This window comes from Grampus griseus, assembly GCF_964374135.1.
Source record: "Grampus griseus genome assembly, chromosome: 14".
Taxonomy (NCBI): Eukaryota; Metazoa; Chordata; class Mammalia; order Artiodactyla; family Delphinidae; genus Grampus; species Grampus griseus.
Window position 1 is genome coordinate 11,359,737 of NC_139008.1, and position 8,621 is coordinate 11,368,357.

General features: G+C 40.5%; 1 long non-coding RNA gene across 1 annotated transcript in view; it reads right to left on the reverse strand.

Annotated features, from left to right (window-relative positions):
- LOC309833300 overlaps positions 1 to 8,169 on the reverse strand; it is a 288,559-nt gene extending 280,390 nt beyond the window's left edge. Inside the window, exon 1 of the long non-coding RNA XR_014297744.1 lies at positions 8,140 to 8,169. This is a non-coding gene — a long non-coding RNA (uncharacterized lncRNA). The remainder of the gene's footprint in view (positions 1 to 8,139) is intronic.
- Positions 8,170 to 8,621: the final 452 nt, after the last annotated feature.

The window sequence follows — 8,621 nt, forward strand, 5'->3', positions numbered from 1 at the left end:
TCACAGCCCCTGGAGTACTGCCTCTCCCCTTGGTTCCTTCTGGTTGTTTCAGCTGGCACATCCCGTCCCCTCCAAACACCATCCACCTTCCATTTCTCCTGTTATTGAAGTCCTAGCCATTCCTTGAAGCCTAGTTCAAATCCCCCTCCCAGTCTTGCCTCATACTCTGCTATTTCTGGCCTTTAATCCATCCATCTCCTGTTTGCTCCCTACTTTGGGTTCCCAAAGCATCTTTATTTTTTAAATTAACACCCAGTAAAACTGGCTTCCTGGGGAATATCCATTTCTGTGAATTTTAACACACGAATAGATTCATGTAACCACCACCACACACAGGATACAAACCTTTCCATCACCAACAAAAACTCCTCACGCTATCCCTTTAGAGCTATGTTTACACGTATATATGGTTGTGTATATATGTATGTACGCATATAGAGAAAGATTTATTATAAGGAATTGGCTCACGTGATTATGGAGGCCAGCAAGACCCAAAGTTTGTAGGGACTGTCAGCCAGCTGGAGTCCCAGGAGAGTTGGCAGTGTTCATCCCAACCAAAGACCAGCAGGCTCGAGACCCAGGAAGAGCTGATAGTTCAGTTCAAGTCCAAAGCAGGAAAGGCCTACGTCCTAGTTTGAAAGCAGTCAGGCAGGAGGAGTTCTCCTGTACTCAGAAGAGGATCGGCCTGTTTGTTCTATTCCGGCCTTCAACTGATTGGATGAGGCCCACCCACATTAGGGAGGACAATCTGCTTTACTCAGTCTACCAACTTAAATGTGAATCTCATCCAACAACACCCTCACAGAAACACCCAGAATAATGTTTGGCCAAATATCTGGACACCTTATGGCTTGGTCAAGCTGACACATAAAATTAACCATCATGATCATATAAATGGAATCAGACAGTATGTAAACTTTTGAGACTGATTTCTTTCACTCAGCATAATGCATCTGAGATCCATTCAAGTTGCTCTGTGTATCAGTAGTTCATTCCTTTTCATTATATAGTAATATTTATTGTGTAGACATACCACAAAATGCATAGTTTTTCTATTTATTTACTCATGGAAGGATATTTGTGTTTCCAGTTTGTGGCAATTATGAACATAAACATTCTTGTATAGGTTTTTGTATGAACATAAGTTTTAATTACTCTAGGATAACCTGAGGGTGGGATTGTTGAGTCATGTGATGAGTATATTTAATTTTATAAGGAACTGCCAAAGTGTTTTCCAGAATGCCTGGGCCATTTTGCATTCCTACCAGCAATGCATGAGAGTTCCGATTATTTCCCATCTGAAGTACTGGTATTGTCAGTAATTTCCTTTTTTTTTCTTAGTCATTCTAATAGGTATATAGTGATATCTCATCATGGTTTTAATCTGCATTTCCCTAGTAGCTAATGATCTTAGACATCTTTTCATATGCTTATTTGACTTCCATATATTCTCTTTGGTGAAGTTTCTGTTCAAGTCTTTTACCCATTTTCTAATTGAACTTGTTTTTTGTCATTTTTTTTTTTTTAACCCCTGAGTTTTGAGAGTTCGTTATATATTCTGGATAGAAATCATTTGTCAGATATGTGATTTACAAATATCTTCTGCCAGTCTGTAGCTTGTCTTTTCCATTTGTATTTTTCACAGAGTAAAAGTTCTAATTTTAATGAAACCACATTAATCAATTTTTTTCTTCTATGAATCATGCTTTGGTTTCATGGCTAAGAACTCTTATCCAACCCAGGTAGCAAGGATATTCTCCTATATTTTCTTCTAAACATTTTATAGTTTTACATTTTACTTTAAATAGATTATCTCTCCTCTCTGAGTTAACTTTTGTATAAGGTGTAAAGTTTAGGTCAAGGTTCATTTATTTGCATACAGATGTCCAATTGTCCCAAATTCATTTATTGAAAAAACTATCTTTTCTCATTGAATTCCTTCAAAGAGTTATCAAAAATCAATTGGCCAAATTTACGAAGGCTTATTTCTGGACTCTATTCTCTTTCATTGATCTATGTATCTAGCCATTCACCAATACCACACTGTTTTGATTATTGTAGCTTTATGGCAAGTCTTTAACTGGGTAATGTGATTCCTTTCACTTTATTCTTCTCTTTCAAAATTGTTTCAGTTATTCTGAATCCTTTGCCTTTTCATAGAATCTAAAATAAGCCTGTCTATATCTATATATAGACATTGCTTAGATTTTGCTGGAATTTTATTAAAGCTGTAGATCACACCTTGCCTTCTGTGACTGTGTTAAATGTATTTATTAGTTTCAGGAGGTTTTTGTACACGTCTTGGGATTTTCTGTGTAGAATATCATGCCATCTGTGGTTAGAGAGTTTTATTTATTTCCAATCTGTATACCTTTAATTTCTTTTCCTTGCCTTATTGCACTGGCTGGAACTTCCAGTGAAAGGATGAATAAGACTGATGAAACTGGACATCCTTGCCTTATTCTCAACTTTGCAGGGAAAGCATTTAGTCTTTCACCATTAAGTATGATATTAGCTATAGTTTTTTATAGATGTCCTTTATTCGATTGAGGAAGTTCCCTTCTATTTTTAGTTTGCTGAGAATTTTTATCATGAAGAGATGTTTTATTTTGTCACATGCTCTTTCTGCATTAATTGATATGATCATGTGGTTTTTCTTCACTGGACTATTAACATGGTAAGTAATTCACCATCTAATCAATGTAATATTGATGGATTTTGAATATTGAACCAGCTTTGCATTCCTGGGGGAAAATGCCACTTAGTTATGGTATTCTTTTCTTTTTACGTATTGCTGAAAGTGATTTGCTAATATTTTAAAAGAGTTTTTAGATCTATATTTATGAAGGATATTGATCTGCAGTTTTCATTTTTTTATACCTGCTTTGTCTGGTTTTATATCAAGGTAATCCTGGCCTCATAAAATGAGTTGGCAAATGTTCCTTCCTCTCTGTTTTCTAGAAGACATTATATAGAATGGGTTGTATTCCTTTACATTTTTGGTAGTATTATCCAGTGAAAGCAGCTGGTCTTAGAGATAACTTTTACAGGATATTTTAAACTATAAATTTAATTTCCTGAATAATTAAAGGTTCAAGTTATCTCATATCTTCAGTGAGTTTGGGTAGTTTGTGAGTTTTTAAGGAATTGGTTCATTTTACCTAAGTTGTAGTATTTATAGGTGTAGAGTTGTTCATAGCACACTTTTATCATCCTTTTAATAATGATACCCCCTCTTTCATTCCTGATTTTGTTCATTTGTGTCTTTTCTATTTTCTTCTTTGTCAATCTTGCTAGACCCATGGCATTTGATATCTCCTTTCACTTTTTGATGTTTCTTTCTCACTTTTGTACATTGTAACAGTGTTGTCCCCAAGCATATTTTATGCATTCCCCCTGCCCCAAGACTCTTCCTAGGAGCTAAAGTAGAGCCCCACATATTGCTTACTGGACGATAAAACTTTCTTTTAAATAGGAGAAGCACCCGCAGGTCTGAGTATAGCTCCTCCCACTCCCTAAGCTAGATTTTGATAGCACTTTTGTCTGCTGCTGCCACATTTACCTTATTAGAAGCAGCAGTGCCTGCTCCTGGTGGGGCGGGGGGGGCGGGTAGGGGAGGAGTGGTCATCACTTCTCTCTACCTGCCCACACCCTCTCCTCTACATGCCAGCAGTTCTCCAGTGCACTGGTCAAGTAGAGGGACATTCACTGACTGATTAGGCTAGGGGTTTAGGTTTTCTTCCTCTTTTTCTCTTGGTTGTGTTTTTTTCTCCCTTACTTCTGTAAGTCTCGGGTGGAAATAGTGGGGGCTGGTTATAGTCAGTTCCCGTTTGGGAATCACTTAGCCCTGAGATGGAAGATTCCTGGGTTTCTACGTCTTCTGAGCTTCGGAAGGACTTGAAGAAGAAGGAGGAAGGGGAGGAGAGGAGGAAGCAGAAGAAGGCTCAAGCTTCACTCCAGGAAGGATGAGTGGTCCACTCTGTTCCGGGCGTGAGGATGAACAGTCCATTTGTTTCTTCAATGGTTTGCTAGTGTTTCCTTCAACTGGCCTGTCTTCACTTGTTAGAGAGAGAGAATACAGAGGGCCAAACGAGACTGGTATGGGCTTAGAAGAAAAGAAATGGAAGAGTCTGTCCAGACTGCCTTAGCTGTATGTCTGGAGTCTGCCCCTAGGCTAAAAAGAAAGGCTCTGTGAAACCCAGTCTAGTTTACCAGGAGAATGCACTATGGTTTGGAGCAAAAGCTTCTTGGTGTCAAAGAGTGTGCTTTTGCCTGGCCCTCCACTCTGGATATATGTCATTTAGGCATCTCATAAGGTGGGGCTGGGGGAAGCTGTGGCAGGAAAAGCTTTGAGGATTCGGGTGTTGAGCCCCCAGCCGTCATTCTAGACCTACACAGGGCTGTGTTGCAGCTGATGATCAAGAGGCCACCATGGAGACTTTATGGCCTCCCAAGAGGGGCCATAATCTGGGTCACCCCACACATCAAAGCATCCAGGTAACAGGCCCCGGGGCTTTATTAAAAACCAAGCCTGTGCAGCTAGAGAACAATTCAGCTGAAAATGTTGTAGGAGCTCCCAGCAGTTTACTCCATCCACAAAGCAGGCTTTCTTGTCACTGAGCCTATAAATATTGATTTCATGATAATGTCAGTCTTCTGAAAACACTAGCACAGCCTGGATCTAGGCCCTGGGTCTCTGACTCTGCCCCCTCTCCTCCTTCTCACCAGCTTGGGCCAAACTCTAAACCAAATCATACAAGCAAACCACAAACAGCTCAGTAAACCCCAAATCATTTTTATCCCAATAGCTGTCATAAAATTATCAACAAAATTCTAAAGCATAATTTTAAATAAATTATATTAAATTCCACTCAGCTTTTCTGAAGTACAGGAAGAAATTAAGTTAAAAAGTGAAGAAGCATTCTTAGAAAGCATCCCTACAGTGTCCTTTTTAAAGGCTTGATCAAGATTTATTAAGTTTTAATTATCTGTGAAGCACATTACTGGTTACTCTGATGGATACAAAATAAGCAGAGAGCATGGTCAACCTTGAGAGCATTCACTCTGCTATGAAGACAATTACAATTGGGACCAGCGCTTAAAATCCAGATCTCATGCTTATGTACTGTGTGATTCAGGTTCTAGATTTGTGGACAAATTATTCAGAAATCTAAGGCTCAAAGAAAAATCTGTGAAACTGGGGTGGTAACTCCCTCAGGGTGTTTTGTGAAGAATAAAATAAAATTACTCGTGGGAAAGCAATTTAACACGGTGTCTGCACATGGACACTGGTCAATATTGGCTGGTAAAATGGTTAAATGGATGAAGGCTTACATCGATCAGCTTACTTACTATCCAGTTGGAAAACCAAGAAAAAAACAAATTAAACAATGAAGAAATAACCTTACATTATGCCCTGGCTGTAATATAAACTGCATACTTATGAGTGGAATAAAGTAAAAAAAAAAAAAAAAGTAGCACTTGTAGAGCGAATTTGACCAAGAAACACTTTTGGAAAGGAGGAAGACATCGGTTGGGTCTGGAAAATGGGCACAGTTTTGATCTGCGGAGATAGAGCAGCCAGCAGTGGAACAACCAAGAATAAAGACAGAAACAAAACAAGACGGGGGTATGCAGCAGCCAACATCCATACGCAAACCATCAGATGCCACCACGAGTGGAACCAAACAAAATTATAACAGTGTGTGACACCCAAGTACACTACTTGGCCTCTAGCTATACCCTTAACTAAGCTCCACGGCTCATCACACCAGAAATGACACATACTCACAACTCCCAGCTTCAGCCTCTCTGCCAGAACCTCTCCAGGACTTCTGGCAGAGGAATAAGCCTCAAGACACAGTGAGCAGGCATCCACGTGCAAAGCATCTTCCTTGACTGCGAGTCTTCTCACACCTCAATCTCTAGTATTCTCCAAAGGAAAGATTGCTTTTTCCTCTTTGAAAGGGGTAAGATCAATATATACAACTCTCCAAGGTAGGCGATGGAGCGGGCATGCAGGCAAGCTGCCCTGGAGCCCCCGGAAAACACTTCCATTAGCAGGTTGAGTGTAATGGTTTGTGTACATGCCCAAGCGCCCAGGCAAGCTCCCTGCAGTGGGAAGCGGGGAGGCGTCAACCAAACTCTTGATAAATTCTAGTCATCAAGCTAGAGAATCTATTTCCCGCGGAAGGGAAAAATGCTCTGTGTTAGAAAACGAAGCAGAAAAGATTTCACATTTTCAAGAGCACAGACTCAGCATTCTGTATCAGACAGCATGCTAGGGACCTGTGTGTGTTACCTCCTGGGTTATCACAATGGCTTTAGGAGGTTGGTAAAGGTATCCATAATTTACAGCTAGTGAAACAGATGCCACTTAGAGAGATGACATCACAAAGCTGGACAATGGAAAAATCAGAATTTGAGTGGGTTTGTCTGACTTCAAAGCTTGTTGGTTGCCAAGGGGGAGGGGTGGGGGAGGGGTGGACTGAGAGTTTGGGGTTGGTAGATGCAAACTATTACATATAGAACGGACGGACAACAAGGTCCTACTGTAGAGCACAGGGAACGATATTCAGTGTCCTGGGATAAACCATAAGGGAAAAGAATATAAAAAAGAATATGTATATATGTATAACTGAGTCACTTTGCTGTGCAGCAGAAATTAATACAACATTGTAAATCAACTATACTTCAATAAATGAATGAATAAATAAGCCTGTTCTGAATATGCTAAGTGCTGAGACAGATAATAGGGCCCAAGAAGGAGTAAGTTACACTGTAGAGTCCCCGTCCATACATGTCAATGAAATTTGGGGCAGTGATCTGTGAGACAGAAAGGGCAAATAAATAAATGAAAATGATGTGCAAATGTAAGCACAGAGAGGTGTGGAAGACGAGCATTTGATACACACAAGAGGTTTGGTGACAGGGTTGTGAGATATCATTCCTTAACATCATTACACTTCATTACAGATGCTTCACAGTCCTAAATTTTGTATTTATTTGTGGCTTTTTTTAAACACAGTCCCTTTTTGATATGAAAGTCATGCTGACAAAACAAGATTGATTAAAGTTTCTAATTATCTGTCATCACAGCATGACCAGTGGCAAATGGAATGCATTTTCTCATTTCTTCCAGCAAAAAAAAGAGAGAGAGAGAGCTCCCTAATGCAAGACATAAAGCTCTTCTGGTTCACTCAAGTGCTCAGTAAAAACCTGCATGGCAGGACAATAAAAGGGGTAGGTGACAACTCACAGCCTCTCAACAAAGCTGAAAGCAATCAGCCTGGGCCAAAAGTAAGGACTCCAGAACGAGTGTCCAACGCAGGCAGCTTATAGAATATTCTCCTCCTGTCTTTAATTTTGGCACCAGATATAACTGGGTTATATCTGCCCTTCCTATGGTAGCCATGAAACAATCCTATTGAAATTCTATGTGAGTGTCTACTTCCAGCAACACTAGCGGCTAGAACAAATAACTTAAATTATCAGTATCTTAACACAAAAGAAATGCATTTCTTATCCAAGCGACAGCCCAATGCAGGTGTTCCTGGCTGGTCAGCAGCCTTCCACAAGGTGATTCAGGGATCCAGCCTTTTTCTATCTGTGGTTGCCCATCCTTTCCAGCCTTAGAGTCCCCTCAATCCAGCCAGTGGATGGGGCGAAAGGCACAACCACATTTAACCTCTTTAGAATGTAAATGGCACTTTAGACAGTTAGTTCATGGCAAGAACCAGTCATCATACCTGTGCGGAATAGGCAGCCACTTCCCAGTAAAACTCTCATCCCTGGAAGAGCAGACTTTGGTGGGCAGTGAGTCATCTTTCCACTGCCATATCCTTTGCCCATCAATATCCACCTGCCCCCTTTTCTCCACACATGCATATACTCACCCGCTCCTTGGGTCTCACTCATTAATACACCACGTGCAAAGCACAGAACGCGGAATGTCATCTCCATCCGGTTTTTACAAAGCTCCTCATGGAATGGTAAATAATCTGCTCCCCCCCCCAAAAAAAATTATCTACCCTACATACGCTCAACATACACTGTGGTGATTAAAGGAGGGACCAGAGAACCACCAAAAAAAGGAAAAAACCTCCCATTCTCCCTGCCGAAGGGAAAGGCAGCACTCACCAGTAACATTCTGTTTTCTCATTTTTTTTTCCACCAGTGCTGTAGCCTTAGAGGCACTGAGCTTGCCTTGCCGAGTTACTACAGACACTTTCTAGCTTGCCCATTGCGTAGTGTGAGTCTGGACCTGTTCAGCCTCTGATAGCTGCATCCTCACCTCACCACCCACACACCAAGCCCACAGTATGTATTTTAGGCTTTTTCTAATGTCAGGACCCCTCACCAGGGAGGACCTGAAACTGGGAACACATCCTTTTCCTCTTAGCAGAATTCTGAACATGCTCTGAACTGGTATTAGAAGGAAGTCATTCTAGAAATGTTCTGTGTATCTGGCAGGCTAAGCTTAGCGCTTTATAGAGTGGTTTTTATTAACTTCTTAGAAACAAAGAAGCTATGAAACTGTATTCTTCCTTCCAATCTACGGTTTGACCATTTCATATGCATTCAAGGACTGATTAAAACCAAAGGCAATCAGTTGGTAACGT